The sequence below is a fragment of the Camellia sinensis genome, chromosome 15 (assembly GCF_055761805.1).
Source record: "Camellia sinensis isolate YWXY chromosome 15, ASM5576180v1, whole genome shotgun sequence".
In the NCBI taxonomy this organism is placed as follows: domain Eukaryota; kingdom Viridiplantae; phylum Streptophyta; class Magnoliopsida; order Ericales; family Theaceae; genus Camellia; species Camellia sinensis.
Window position 1 is genome coordinate 75,500,855 of NC_138975.1, and position 17,272 is coordinate 75,518,126.

Here is a 17,272-nt window from a genome sequence, read left to right on the forward strand (position 1 = left end):
AACTGAAAATGCCAACCGTCCTACGGCAAGTTCGATCGGATCCGTTTTTGCACCAAGATCCAATGTGAGAACTAATGTTGGGAGAAAACCCTTGAGACAAGGTAGAGTGTTTGCACTTGTGCCTGGCGATGTATAGAACACTGAATTTGTGGTGTCAGGTATACTCCCTATTTGTGCTCAAAATACATATGTGCTGATAAATTCTGGTTCTACATATTCATTCATGTCGCATGCTTTTTCTCGAAAATTGACTAGGCCACTAGAACCTATGAATTATTGGTTAATTGTATCTACACCTTCTGGGGGTTCTATGATATGTGCGTATGTGTATCCTGCATGTGACGTTATGATTGGGGATGTATTATTATATGTTGATTTACTGTCATTGGACATTGCTCATTTTGATTGCATCTTGGGTATGGATTGGCTAACTAAATACTACGCAACTATTAATTGTGTTAATAAATCTGTTGTCTTCCGACCACCTGGTTTATCTATATTTGTGTTTTCTGGGAATGAGATAGTTCCACCTCCGTATATGATTTCTGCTTTGAAAGCTATCAAATTGCTTAGAAAGGGATGTCAGGGTTATTTGTGCAATGTTCTAAACGTGACTTTAGATAGTCCTAATGTGGAAGCTATTTAATGAATTTCCTGATGTGTTTCCAAATGAACTACCCAGTGATTTGATTAACAGAAAAATTGAGTTTACTATTGATGTAGTGCTTGGAACACAACCTATTTCTAAAACCCTATAGAATGTCAACTTCAGAACTGAAAGAATTAAAAGTCCAACTTCAAGAACTGTTAGATAAGAAATTTATTCGTCCGAGTACTTCACCTTGGGGTGCTCTAGTTTTATTTTTGAAAAAGAAAGATAGGTCTTTGAGACTATGTGTAGATTATCGGGAACTGAATAAAGTAACTATCAAGAACAAATATCCACTGCCCTGAATAGATGATCTGTTTGACCAACTTCAGGAAGCCCAAGTGTTTTCAAAAATTGACTTTAGATTCGAATACCACCAATTGAAAGTTAAAGTAGAAGACATAGAGAAAACTGCCTTATGGACTAGATATGGGTACTATAAATTTTTGGTGATGCTATTTGGGGTAACTAATGCACCTGTAGCATTCATGGATTTAATGAATAGGGTGTTCAAACGGTTTCTTGGTGACTTTATAGTTGTGTTTATTGATGATATTTAGATCTATTCCAAAAGCAAGGAAGAACATGAACATCATATGAGAATTGCCTTACAAATCTTGCGAGAAAATAAATTGTACGCAAAACTGTCTAAATGTGAATTCTGGCTTGATTGTGTAACATTTCTGGGACATGTAATCAACAAGGATGGCATATTAGTGGACCTATAGAAAATTGAAGCTATTGTAGATTGGCTAAGACCAACCATTGTGTTAGAAATCATAAGCTTTTTGGGGGCTACAGATTATTATCGCAAATTTGTGAAAGATTTCTCAAAACTTGCTATGCCATTAACACAGTTAACACAAAAAATGTACCATTTGATTGGAATAATCGACGGGAGTCAACCTTTCATGAATTGAAGACTAGATTGGTAATTGCATTAATTCTAACTTTGCCAAATGGTATTGATGGGTTTTAGATTTACAGTGACGCTTCGTACAAAGGCTTAAGATGTGTGCTAATGTAAAACGAAAAGGTAATTGCCTATGGATCTCAGCAACTCCTCCCTCATGAAAAGAACTACCCAATTCATAACCTTGAATTAGCAACTGTGGTGTTTGCCTTGAAAATTTGGTGACACTATCTGTACAGTGTGACTTGTGAAGTGTACATTGGTCATAAAAGCCTCAAATATTTCTTTACTCAAAAGGAATTGAACATAAGACAAAGATGGTGGCTTGAGCTGATAAAAGATTATAATTTACAGATTCTGTATCATCCAGGAAAGGTAAATACAGTTGCAAATGCTTTGAGTAAAAAGCCTATTGGGAATCTGTCATGTTTTCTTACTGATCGGAAAGAATTGTTATATGATTTGGAGAGAAATGAGATTGAAATTGTGTTACGTGAACAGAGTGGAACCATAGCCGCCATTTCTGCCCAACCTACAATCATTGAAGAAATTAGAGAGAGGTAGTTGCAAGATGAATATAAGAAAATAATTCAAGATTCAACATAAGTAAAATGTAATAATAAACATTTTAAAATAAATATCAACAAACATCAATATTTTATCATAGACAAATAATTCAAGGTTGCACGTAAAATCAATCATCTAACTTATAAATCATAAATAAACATTTGGAAATAGAAACAAAATCAAAGGTCTTCTAAGATAAGCCTAAAGAAAGAGAAAGAAGAGGCAAAGATACAAGAATAACAACAACAACTATTGGTCTGATTGAAAAGAAAGCTCTATCTAACCAACGTCTTTGTATAGGTGTCACGACCCAAACCCGCCCCTATAGATTTGGCGTCGTGACCAGCCAGTAATCCTAAGATTACCGAAGGCCTCTTAACAGAATCACAAAATTATAGGGGCTAACGGAAGCAAATACAAACAGATAATGTCCATAGAGCCGTGCAGACATACATGAGACAGAAAATTTTAAAATAACTTAATTTACATAATTACGACATCATTCCCACATCAATATATATATATATATATATACAGATAAACAAACGACATGTTCAGACTTAACAAAAGAAATACAAAAACGTCTTAAGCATTGTTCACAAAAACTTGACCACTTCAAAATAGGAACCTCCTCGGGAGGCACAGTGGTTGGTTGACCGAACATACTTCCAGGCAATCAGCACTAAGCTTGGTCACGCGCCTGACCACCTATATACATAAATAATACAGTGAGTTAGAACCCAGTAAATAATAACAGAGTAAAGGGTTTACAGATTAAGAATTCGAATTCAGAAATAGTCATATTCATAATCATAATCATATTCATCTCCACATTTAGAATTCACATATGATCATATGTGGTATATTCATTAGCGTTAAAAAATTTGATGACCCATAATTATGTGGGACGCGGTTCCGATGACTCATGTACACAGAGATGTTCATAGCTAATGACCCATAAAAGGACCTGATGACCCATGAAGGGACTTGATGACCTATAAAGGGACATAAGATATCATATGATGCTAAGGATGCCACGAATACATTTCAGAAATTTGAACGATCATTTATTTAATCATAAGATAGCATGTCAAAATGGATCATATCATATCATTTCAAAAATACTTAAAGTTAAACATAACTTTACAGAGTTATTACTCACAGATAGCTCTAAAAGTAGAACAGTCAGAACAGACGGATCAGACAATCTATGACGCATGACCTACACAAGCACACAGTGGATACACATTGAAACATACGCTCGGAAAACACTTAACTCGTTCCTTTTCTATTTAGGTGTGTTTCTAATCCTTATTCTCATTAGTATGTCTTAATTAGGGCTTAGAAATGCCTAAGATGTAATGAGGATGTCAAAAAGTACTTTGAAAACACTTATCAAAATTTCTGAAACAGGGCAGTTCGCTTGAGTGCAACTTTGGTCACTTGAGTGGTCTGCAAAACTCTGCAAAAGTACTAGTTGCTTGATTTTTACGCTCAACGGTCGCTTGACGGTCACTCGAGCCAAGGATTGAGTAAAGGTGGGTTCGCTCGAGCGCACACTTTGTCGCTTAAGCCACTATACAATTGTTTGCAAAACTACTGAGAGCTTGCATTTTACCCTCGAGCACAACTTCTGGTCGCTCGAGCCAAGGTGCAAAACAGAGGGTAGTCGCTCGAACGTAGCTTTGGTCGCTCGAATTCAAATTAAAATTCAACACCTCAAAACACATCCTTTTGGGCCCAAAACTTGAGAAAACATGTCTAAACTTGTAATACATCAAGGATTAAAGATCATTTCACAAAAACAAGGCCCAAAAGCATGCCAATTGTTTACAATCAAACTTGAAACTTGGAAAACATAACATGCATGAGTTGATATGAACTTCAACTTTCCAAAACATGATCAAATAAAGTAGAATTGGCACATGCGTGAGAGAATTTGTAGAAAACATGCTCAAAATGCAATGAATTGCACTTGCATGAATGATTTACTCTTCTTTTGTACTTCCTTAGCTCAATTCATGTTTAACCTCTAAATTCTCTTGAATCCATGCATTAGTTGACTCAACTACATAACTAAAGGCTTGAATTCTTACCTTAGGTGTTCAATTAGGCTCCAGAAGACTAGTTCTTAAAGTTTCCAAGCTAATTCTTCCAAGGTTCTCTCAATTCTCTACAATTCCCTTCCTTAAGCTCGGATTCACTCTCATTCTAAGCTTTTCCCTCTCTCACATTTTTGTCTGCACAAGATGGGAAATGATAGTGTATAGAATGGTCTTAAGTCAACAATTTGCCGTATATAGGGTTGATTAAGAAGTTTAATTAACAACTAATCAATTGGCATTATTTATTCTAATTATTTGGTTCCAAATCAGATTTCAATTAAACCTACCATAAATTTCTAAAAATTCCAAATTACACATTAACCTTGTTAATTTCGTGATCAGATGCCGATAAGGCCTTCAATTTGCATACCGAAACAGAAATGTAGACAGATATTCCTACTATATAAGCACAAATAACATGCAATTAACTCATAATTTTATCTTAATTCCTGGTTAAGTAGTCTTAAGTAAGGTTTATTAGCTAATCACAGGTTGGGGTTGTAATAATAGGGCTCAAAAAGTTTTGGGTTGCAACTTGTAATGTATGTTTTAAGGGTTTAATCCTTTGTAGCACCATGTAAACAAAAAATAATAAATAAATAAGGAAAAGATTGAGTGAAATCAAGGGTAGTAATTGTAATAAACATTTTAAAAGAAGCGCACAAGTCGTATGCATTGAGTCTAAGGCTAAACCTAAAGAGCACGCTTCATGCACTTTTTTGGGGCTTATTTTACATAGCCTAGCCTAAGATGTTTTGAAGCGCACTAAATGCGCCTTGATGAGCCTTAGGCCTAAGCGCATGTCTGGGCACGCCTTTAATAACACTAGCATCAATGCCTTCGAATGGGCTCTCAATTTCGTATATTTTCCCCATAGTGATGGGGGTCTGTCAAATGGTTAGCAACTTAATATAAATATGACAAAATTTGTTAGGATTTGCTTATCTTAATTCATTTGGCAGTTTATTCATATTATGTTATGAGGAATTAAGCTTTTTCCCCTGTTTTCCTTTTTTTTGATGGTTTTATCTTCTGAGACAAAATGTTACGTTGGACCTTTTTTAATTATTTATGTATTATATATTTATGCGAATTTTCAGAAACTACAGAGTTATAGCTATCTTTTCTAAATGTGTTTCCAATACTGGGATTAAAGTTTTTGATAATCTTTTATATCGTGTCTCTAATTACTTATAATATGTTGAATTATATGTAAGTAATTAGAATTTTATTTTCCTGGTGAATAATTCAAAATTCTTTTTAGCTTGGTGCCTTTAAGCACAGGTCATTCACTAGTTACTAGATCAAAAATATAAAAACATAACCAAAAAATACAAAAAAAAAAATCTGTATTGAAACCATTATTGCACAGAAAAATATTATGTCTTGATATATCTTTAAACCAAACCAAACCAAATTGAGATGCTATATATGTGGAATGATCAAAACTGTGACAACCCCGTTATGTATTATGCTTTCAATTCCTTAATTGTGTATGTGCTTATGTGCCAAGTGTGAATTTGAGTGATGATTATGTCATTAATGTGGTTTTGACTACATATCTATTGGTCGTAAAAAAATCTGTTATGATTTTTGCTTTGATTTGAAAATTGAAGGTCTTAATGGCGTCAAAAACCAAAATTGGTTAATTTATTTTGATCAACATAATTTTTAGAGCCTATTAGAAAGTTTGATTAAAATTTGATTTAGCCGAAATTAATTAGATTAAACTAATTAGAACTAAGTGTAATTAGTTAATCTTAAGCCTTGATTAACACCCTAATTTAATTCTCAAGTATATATATGTTACAATTAAGAGGTTGAACCCCTTAATCATAATTTGAACTCAAAAATTCTGAGATAGAGAGTTTTAGAGAGAGAGAGAACTCAATTTTTAGAGAGAGCAGAGCTTGAACTTGAAGAATTTTCTAAGAGGCTTGTGTATTGTAAGTAGAAGCTCAAGAACTTGCTAAATTGAGCTCAATTGAAGACCCTAGGTAAGCTTTTGAACCCTAATTCATGAAACTAAGTCATTTCATATGTGAATTCAAGAAGATTATGTGTTTAAATGTAAGAATTGAGCCTACAATGAAGAATTAGAGGTTAATTCATACATGTATGCATAGTTTTGTAGAGTTTCACAAGTTTGAGCATGATTCATGTCATTCGTGTTGAGTTTTAAAGCTATCTTATACATGTACTCATGATTCATAAGAGTTTGAAGTTAGATTTTATGTTTTTGTAAACTTTGAAAAGGAATTTGAAGTTTAATCATACATACATGATCATTTGAGTTGAAATCATGAAATTTGTCCATGAGGCTTGAGAATTGGTCTTGAATTCATGTTTTTGGAAGAGTTTTAAGTGTTTGAAAAGTTGTTTACAAGCCATGCAAGAGTTGTTTTAAAACTACAAGCTTTGAAACTCAACTTTGTTTTGGAACTTTCAAAATTCTGTCTCACCACTCGAGCGAACAATCTGTCGCTCGAGCATACATTTCATACATCTAGTATTTTTGCAGACAATTGCAGCTGGCTCGAGTGACCAAGTCATCGCTTGAGCATTTCTCGAACGACCACCTTTTTACTTTGCACCTTGGCTCAAGTGAACATTGAGCCTAGATTCAGACCATCTAGTACTTTTGTAGACCAAGTGGTCCATTTGAGAAACCAATGTTGCGCTTGAGCAAAGTGCTCTGTTTCAGCAAATTTAGAAAAGGCATATTTCGATCAAATGTACTGTACTGACTCGGATTCTAATTCACATCGGATTAGTGTAAAGTGGTGCCCGTCACCTTAAAACTTGTATGGTAGTCAGACTCTTGGTATTGATAGGTTGACAAGTGAACTTTAATTTTGTAATTGAGGACCCTTGGGTAATGTTTGGAACCTTGATCGAAGCCTTAACAAGGTATTTAGGCAAGATTAGATCAAAAGCCTCAAGTTTGAGTTTTCGTTTTTGACCAACCTTCACTCTTTTGCCCTTTTCTCCTTCCATACTTTGAATTTGAATGTGAGGTTAGAACCATTGGAAAACTTGTTTCCGGGGCTTCAATTTGGACACAAGAACAACCTAAAACGGAGTCCGAACAAGAGTTATACCTATTTGAATTTTGAGTTTTTGTGTTAGAAGCATGCTTGCTCGAGCGAGCTTTTCTTCGCTCGAGCAAATTGTGCGATTTTCAGAGATTCTGGAAGCTCATTTTCTACACTCGAGCCAAGCTTGCTTTGCTCGAGCTACCAGGTTGCTAACAGACATTATAAAGTGACTTTTTGGCCCAAAAACTTTATTTTTCTCCCTCTCTTCTCCTCCCATCCTCCAAACCTGAAAACCTAACCTTCCAAACTCTTGATTTCTTTACTTTTTACTAAAGATTCACCTCAAAGCTTTCAAGTAGGTTGAAGAACAAGCACGGATCAAGACTTTTACCAATTATTTTGTGATTTCATTGGAGTTGGAAGATGGGTCTTCATCCTTAGCTTTCAATCTTGAGGTAGGGATACTTTTACCCTAGTATTTCTTTATTTTGAAGACATTTCATGGTATTGTTGTGGCCTATGAGCTAATTTGAGGATATTGTTAGATTAAACCCATGTTTTACATAAATAGACCATTTTACTTGATTTTTGCTTGAAATTTCTAAACTCTTTTTTCAAAACATGCATATAAAGGTTGTTAAAGCTATATCTATGATAAAGGAGAAAACCCCCCAAATTTGGTAACACCCTAGCTCGGTACATGAAGATAGATGATAGCTTTGCTTAAATTGAAAGTAGTATCATGAAATTGAGGTGTTAAATTAAATATATACAAGTTTAATTGAATTTTGGAAGTGTTTGAAAATTTATGTAAAAGTTGCGATTGAACTCTTATTTTTGACATTTTAAATTATGTGATAATATGAAATAAAGTTTTGGAGGAAGAAATTGTCAATAGTATGGATGATATGAATTTTGTGATGAAATGATGAAGTTGAAGTTTAAAAGGTTGCATCGAATTATGTTGAATTGCATTGTTGGGTTGTGTTGAGTTGCGTTAGATGGTGTCATGTTGGTACTCGCGCGGGGAGTTGAAAAAGGGATTTTCGGGGGACTACGTCCCGCTGTATAATAGCCGGCAAATGTGAGGGAGTTTAAAAGGTGCCCAAATGCCCTGTCTAGGCTTATTGCTGGACGAATGTGGGAATGATATTTTTGGGTGTCCACACAGTCCCGCCGTATAATAGTCGGCAAAAGTGAAAAAACGAATGGTTTTCTTGAAGAGCCCACTTCCCACCGTATAATAACCAGCAAATGTGGGGATGGTTTTTGAAACTAAAGCAACTTGTGTTGGGCTCTTACATGGGACTCATGGTTTGTTTTCCATTGATGTGATTGTTTAAATGTGTGTTGTAAAGGTGTGAAATGTTATTGTCTATGCTTAATCGTTATGTATTTACATAATTGGTGAAGATTACATGTGTTCATAACTCTTTATTATGTTTTGTCTCAAGGATGCCATAAATTTATTCGAATGATTGAATACTTGGTTAAATGTATTCCTACAGGGCATATAGCTCACCCATATTTTATTTTTCAAGAAATAATGTCGTACAATTACAGTGGTGACTCGAAGTAAGCGGTGTTGAGATTGACAATTGAGAATATTTTGCTGTAAAGACTTATAGTTTTGTACTAGGATTTATTTTGTTGTTGTTTTGTACACCCATGGAGTTCTTTTGTTGAAATTATCATCTTGTTTGTAGAACGTGGGATTGGGTACGGGGTTTTATGGTCATGTAAACATGGAAAATTGTAAATTTAAATCTTAGTTCAATGAATAGGATGGCTTTTGGAGTAAATTGTTATTTTGATTATGATGGATTCTTGTATGAAATAGCAGGGCGTTACATGTGCATTCTCATTCCTTTATGAACATTCCTAGGTATGAATTGAACATCCTAAATGAGTTAAAGGGTTAGAATAAAGCCTAAGAGAATTGAATAAGTTAAAGAACCATCTGGTTAAGTAATGTAATTCAACGTGTGTACGTTTATGAATTGTGTAGGATCATCCGCGTGGACGAATCAACAACCAAATCACTGTGAGTAATAACTTAGTAAAGATATTTTCTAACATATTTTATTTTCTAAATGCCCTAATGTGGTAAGTTTTTCGAAACTGTGATTTTGCAAGTGTGAATGAGTCTTTATCTGTCTGATCAATGTGATATATGTAAATGTGATTAATATGACACAAATGTGTATGATGGACCCAAGATCGTTCTATACATTTGATAAAATGGACCCAAGGTCATTCTGAATATTTGATAAGTCTGATTATCTATTATGAGTTGACCGAATGGTCATTATACAGCTGTAAATGATTGAACCCGAGGTCATTCTATTATGATATGACCAATTCCATTCTGTACATTTGTTGGACCCAAGGTTGTTCTACTATCTGTTGGACCCGAGGTCGTTTCGTTATGTAATGCTTATGATATAGAAATGTTTATGTCAGTTACTAAAACTCATTCACATAATCCTTTACTCTGATATTATCCACTGGGCTTTCGTTCACTCCATTATATATATATATATATGTAAGTGAGCAGCGGGATGTCTAGCCCCAACCTTAATGAACCTGTGAAGAATACCAAGTTTAGTGAAGTTTGTCATGAGCGCCTCACGAACGAGGCTTTTGTTTCTTTTGTCTTTTGAATTTCTGTCTTCTTTTATTAGTCATGATAAACTTATATGTACATAAGTTCTGATTTTGTATGACAATGATTTTTGAAAGATCTTGGACATATGAAATCTTATTATGTTTGTATGAGTGTGGGTTATTAATATATGAGAAGTTTTTGTTTATGCCATTTATGCACAGCTCATTGAACAAAATTTTATATTTATAATTCTGCTTCTGCTTCTGGCCCCATATTATTAATTATGATTTGATCTCTATCTGGAGCCGTAGGTAATCTCATGATTACTAGCCGATTATGATCCAAACCTCCAGGGATAGGATCGGGTCATGACAAAAATAGTTCAAACTATATGCAAAGTTACTAAATTTTCAGTAGGTTCCAAAAGTCAATTCTAACAACCACAAAGTCAATGAAAAGTTGTATATAACCAAAGTCAAGTTACCAACAATACTACTGTTTGTAAGAATTTATAATAAGAAACCAATAGTAATATAACTGTGGTGTTCCTCAAGAATTGATATCAATAGAAAATAAGAACACATATTTATCAACAAAAAAAAAAAAATCTGGAAATACAATGGTATAGATTAAATACCAAAACATGAAAATTAGGGCACAATCAAAAAGCCCTAATTTTGAAATTAAAATTAAAACCCTAATATCTGCAAAACGAACCTGAATGTGGACATTGTGAGGGAGAGGTACGAGAGCTCTAGCGTCAGAGAGGGGTAAGACAACTTCGGCATGAGAAAGGGGTAGGACAACTGTTGGTCTTAATTCGTTGCTGGTCGCAATAGTCTTCGTTCCCGTCTCCTCAATTTATCTTCTCTTTTTTTCTCTTTGTCGTCGGTGGTCTTTTTTCTCTCTTTCTCGTCTGTTGTCTCTTTACTTCTTTTATTTTGGCAAGTATATAAAATAGGGTGCTCGGTGTAACGCCCTCTCAAAATAAACCCATTATATGTATATCAACAACATGCATTATTTAAAGAAAACAATTTATTAATTCATTCATCAGAGTATTACTAAATAAAAACATTACATGTAACATCAAATTAGATGCCCTATGGGCTTACATCTTTCCAAGCCAACACTTGGACACAAAATATGAGTTCTAACTCAAATACAAATAAAGCCCTAGACTTGGTTATTTATCAAATAAAGGCGAACAACTAAAGACAGCCTTCAAAATCCAAATCCTTCCAAGCTAAGTCCTGGGAGGTAGCTTATCACCTGGACCTGAAAATGATATTCCCATAAAGGGTGAGTCACAGCCCAGTAGAAATATACTAAACCAAATATAAGCATTGAATAAAGCATTAGTATTTAATAGATGGTTAACCAAGATAATCAATTACATCATTATACAGTCTCATGATACTAATGTCTAAAACACGTTTTACTTTCCAACATTATCAATATGGCTCAGAACCTGGCCAAACTTACAACAGTGAACTATATATATATCATATTCACATTCCTCCAATGTCAACAAACAATTGAGACTCAGGCTCAAATCAAAACACTTCATACTTCCAGTTTGATACACATTTTAGTGCTGTATCAATAAAACACTTCAATATAGATAAGCACACATAAAAGTGATGCTAATGGAGTCCATCCCCTATCTCCTCCCAAACAAAATCCGATTTAGAGGTTCATCCCATATCTTCCCCTAAACCGTGGAGTACATCCCCTATCTCCTCCCACACAAAACAATGTATGTAAACACATAACATATACAACACACAATCAATACACATAATGTCTGTATTAATTCAACAGTCAAAATTGATGACTTAATCAATGATTAGTTTCAGTTATCCCTAATCCACATGCAGTGTCTACAACAATCACGACTATCCTCCACCGATAGCCCAAAACAGTTATTTCTAGACTTGAAAATAAATATATAAACAATTCAATAGGCGAGTGATTTAAATTATCCAACTACACCATTTAATCAATAAATTCCCCAATTTCATGAATTTAACCAAATTCCCCAATTCCCTTAATTTAATTATACAAATTAATTAATTAATACAACTAGGGTTTTTCCAAAATTATCAAAGTAACCCCAACATATCAATATACCAAAACTTAGAACAAAACTTATAGAATGGAGTAGGAAATCCCTACCTCGAAGAAAATAACCAGAAAAGAGAAGATGGAGATGAAGATCCAAACTCCAAAGTGCTCCAAACTACCAACAATTCAGATTAAAACGAAGCCCTCGACTCACACACTCTTTTTAATGAAGGATCTAGGGTAGGAACACACCCTAAGTGGATCAAATCTAAGAGAGAAGGTGAGCAGGGTGAGAGAGAAGTCGGACCTTAGGGTTTGGAATCTAAAAAGAAGATGAAAAACTGATCAAAAACCCGCTGCTGCCTATTAAAACTGGAAAGGCTCGCTCGAGCGAAGACTTGGTCGCTCGAGCGACCAGACACAAGAAATCCTCGCTCGAGCGAAGAAAATCTCGCTCGAGCCAAGAATGCAATACTACAGGTCTATACTAGACGCAAACTCTCGCTCGAGCGACCAAACCCCGGCTCGAGCGAAGAACCAAAAACAACAGCTCGCTCGAGCGACCAACTCCTCGCTCGAGCGAAGGTCCAAAATTCTGGACAGCAACACTTGGTTTCTAAACCCAACCAACCTGAAACAAACCTGCCCAACACATCCTATAACTCCAAATGAGAAAATAAGGGACACCAACAACAATTATACAATGACAGAATCTACGGAACCTAAGTCTGGATACAATAATCAAATGGGAAAAGACCGGGGTCGCTATACTCGGGCATTCAATTTAATTTTTTTTTTTTGCCCAAAAGTCCAAGCGTTAATTTCTTAGGATAATTCTATTTGTATACCACTAATTCTCTTAGTACACACTATTACCAGATTAAATTTATATTCCAATAATATCCTCAAATAAAAAGACCATTAAGGATGACAACATGGGGGTATATTCTATCCATTCAAAAATTTCATATTTAAAAATACAAAATACTCTTCACACAACATCATCACTTGTAGGGTTTAGGGTTTAAACACATAAACACTATATTTCTTCATCATCTTTACCATTAACACACTACACTCATGATATCATTTATTATTAATTAGCTCACTTCATTCACTTCTCAATTATATTTATTTCCCAAACTCAAAACATTATTGCCTTTGAAGATGTAAGGTTTAAGAACATTGAAATCAATTAATTTTGAAGATTTATATACCATGGATGACATTGAGATAGTTGATTGTGATATGAACATTGAGGTTGATTTGAACATTAAAAAGTTAGTTTATTACTTAAATTTTTGGTTTTTTTTGTTTATCTCATTCGTATGTTAGGAAGATGAGTTTGTTCCTCATGTGTTCAGATAACCAGAGTTGAACTTTTACACAATGTTTGATAATTTATATTTGAACAAAACAATTTTGTTCAAATTATTAAGATTGACCATCAAATATTAAATGTTCATACATTAAAAAAAAAAAGGACATTTAAAGTTAGTTCGGTTAAAATAAATTACACTTCTATTCTTTGTTTAGATATAATTTTTTGAACACATTAAGTTTGCTCAATTCTATATTCATGAACAAGTTTATTTATTTATTTGTTTAACGACAAAACAACGGTGAGAGGACAACGAAGATAAAGAACGGCAATGCATTGTTGAGACGACATCGAAGTTGGAAGCCAAATGAAACCTCTGTTGGCGATGGAGTTCAACACTAATAATAAAGATCTCTGAAGAGAGAGTTCTCTGTTAAGAAGATGGAGAGTTTTTTGTGTGTGTTGTGGTGTGTATTTAAAGACAGGTGGTGTGTTACCATAAGGATAGTAATGGAAGGTTAAGGTGTGAATTAAGATATTTTTAAATCTTAAAAATTATTTTGTGTGTGTATTAAGTAATGGTGTGTATTGAGAGGATTAGTGCTTTGTAAATAGAATCACCCAATTTCTTATGTCCTTGAGGACAAGCTGTATGAAATGATCAAAATACCCCGACATATATGTCATTACACACGTATGATTTCCATCACACATACACTTTCTCTCTCAACCTCTTCAAACCCTAACCCACTCTCTCTTTCTCTCTCCTCTCATCCTTTCTTTTCCTCATTTCTCTCTCTTCTCTCTAACCTATAAAGGCCACCATGATGTTAAGTCTAGTCCCTTTTTGTCTTCGGCACCACCATCCCGGTGGCTCCGTACAACGGTGTCGTTCTCAGCCACTACTAAGCTGATGGAATACTCAATCTCTTGTTCAAAATTAACGGTCGAGTTCGGTTCAATGACAGAACCTTTATCTCCGACGAGTATCGTATCTTTATCAAGTATTCGGTAATGATCACGTTTGGGAGCCAGAGTACCGGCGTCGTTTTGGTAACGCCGTTAAGTATCAGATGTTTCAAAGTTGCAGTGCTAGTGTGTGATGGAATGGATTTGCTTCTCGCAATCCTTTCTCTCTGACAAAGCTCGTGCTAAATCTCATATCTGAGATTTGTGTGCATATGTGTTTGTATAGATATGTGTTTGTATTTCAAATCTAGGGTTTTACATATGTTATATGTGTGTGTATGGATATAGATATGTGAAGATCTGAAAATATGTGTTGTTGAGGTCAAATTTTTTCCTTCTATTTGTTGCTGTTGTTAAAGGCTCAGATTTGTGTTCAAGGCTCAGATCTGGAAAGTCTTCTTGATGATGATAATGATCATGAAGACTTTCTAGAATTTTGAACATTCAGCATTCATAGATCTATCTCTAGCATTGTTTTATTCCTTTTTTTTTTTTTTTGAACAGATCTGAAATCTAGCTTAAAAAATGCTAAATATATTTTTAATAGATAGTACTTTTAACAGATAGATAATTTAACAGATAGGCGTTCATTTCAATAGATAAAATAAATTCAACAGATAGGTTGAAATAGGTTCAAAATTTGAACACAGATAAGAAATCAACAAATAATTAAACAGATAGAATTTAGTTTGCTTTGTGTTCCAACAGATAGAGAAAATGATTTCTGCAGATAGGAATTTTGAACAGATTTTTGAACAAATAACTTTTGCACATAGGAGCATATAGAAATTGAAGATTATTTGTTAGGAAAAAAAAGAAGAAGAGTTAGCAGATATCTCTCTATCTAGATAGAGTAGGTTCAACAGATATATACAAAACTTCAACAAAATAGAAAAATATTTGACAAAATATAGACTTGGTTTGACCATATAGAAACAAAATTTTGAATCAAGAAGTACAAAAAATTGAACAAATAGTCAAAAAATTTGTACATTTTGATATAAATTTGAACAGATAGATATAAATTTGAACAATAGTCAACAAAAAGTCAACAAACAAATTAAGAAATAAAATTGGAAATATAATGTCCTCCAAAACTAACAAATGGACTTCTCACCAAACTATTACATAAATGGTGGACCTCTCACCAATAAAAAATATCTACTAGACCTAATGCCTTATAAACTTCTTATATTAGATTTATGACCAATTTCCCCTATAAAATATTGGGACAATTACAAAAAAGAAAAAAAAAGAAAAAAATCTAGAGTTGAGCCATGTAACAAAATAAACTGAAAAAATCAGTGAAACATTCTTCTCTAACTTTGGGTAATAAGAGAGATCTAATATATTTTTTCTTATTAGTTAAGGTCCCTTAATGAAATTTCTCTATAATCACACCAGAAAAAATTCAAAATTTCTCTATGAATAGCTGAAATTTATCTATAAAAAGAGAGATTTCTCTGTGAAAAGTTGAAATTTCTCTATGAAAGGTGAAATTTCTCCGTGAGGAGCTGAAATTTCTCTATGAAAATGTTGAGGGATTCCAATTAATATGAAAATATTATATATTATTTATCTTATAAAATTTTAATATTAGAGACCTTAAAAATTCAAATAAATCTTGAATTTTCAATTTTATCAATTTAAATTCTAATCTTTTGATTTATTTTTAATATAGACCATTAGCATATTTTCGTGAAGTATTCATTAAGCAAAATCGACGGAAAAAATATTTTAATCATTAAACTCAATGTGGGCGTTTGGGATAAACTTTTTTAGCCTAGCTTTTTGGCTATTTTAACATGGCTAAAAAAGTTCTGTTTGGGATAAAATTTTGATTGATTTGATTTTTTTTTTGATAATTGATTTGATAGTTGTGAGAAAAAAATGAAATGGTTATACTTTTGATGTGACATTTTATATTATTAGCTAACCCCAACCCATAAGCGAAACGGTGCCAAAATGTCTAAAATACATTTTTTCATGAGTTTAATGACAAATATTCATTTGTTTCATTGATTTTACTTAATAAAAATAGGCAAATGGTTTAAATTGAAAACAAATTTAAAATATAAGGTTTAAATTGATAAAATTAAAAACTAAGAATTTATTTTGTTATATAACTCAAACCCTGGGGGTTTTTATTTTATTTTATAATTTTCCCTAAAATATTTTTGCTAAAAAATAAAAATATGTAAGTTGAAAATAAAAAATATATTTTTATTGTAATTTTAAATTTTTGTAAAAATGTCTTTACAAAATTCATTTTTGATTAATTAAGCTTTTAAGTATACTTTAATCAAAAAAGTGTTTTCAAAACACGTTTCTTATGTTATATATATATATATATATATATATATATTTTAATCAATCTTAAATTCATTTTTATTATTATTTTAATTAACGCACTTTATCACCTGCCGGGAATAAAGTACAAATCCACCATATAATTGTAACCACTTTATCTAACTCATTCCACTAAGACCATCTCTAACGCTTTACCAAACCTTGCATCAAATTTAAAATTTGGTAAAAAAATTACTTTTTTGCAGCTCTAATGGTTTCAACAAATTGATATCAAAACGAGAATTCACCAAATTTTTCATCAAAGTGAGAACAAGGGAAAAATTTCACCAATTTACTGTGCGTGACCGTTGGGGAAGACCAACCGGTCGACTGGTTCCCTTGCAAATAGGTTAGTTCAAACAGGTCAAAAGGTTCAAAGAAGTAAAAAAAAAAAGATACACTAACCGGTCGACCCTTGCTTTGATGACAACCATTGGAACAGTCTGTATCAAATTAAGAAAATTGTCTTTTTTTACTGAAATTTGATGAAAAATTTAGTGAATCGTTGGAGATGCTTTAACTGACATGTATACATAGTAAGTGTGAATATATACATACATGAGACAATGATTGATTTGTCATACCATGTCACCAAAATGACACAGCGTAACCAATTTTTTATTTTTTTTATTTTTTTATTTTTTTATTTTTTTATCATTTCATTTTCCGTAATTCAGTACAGTAGT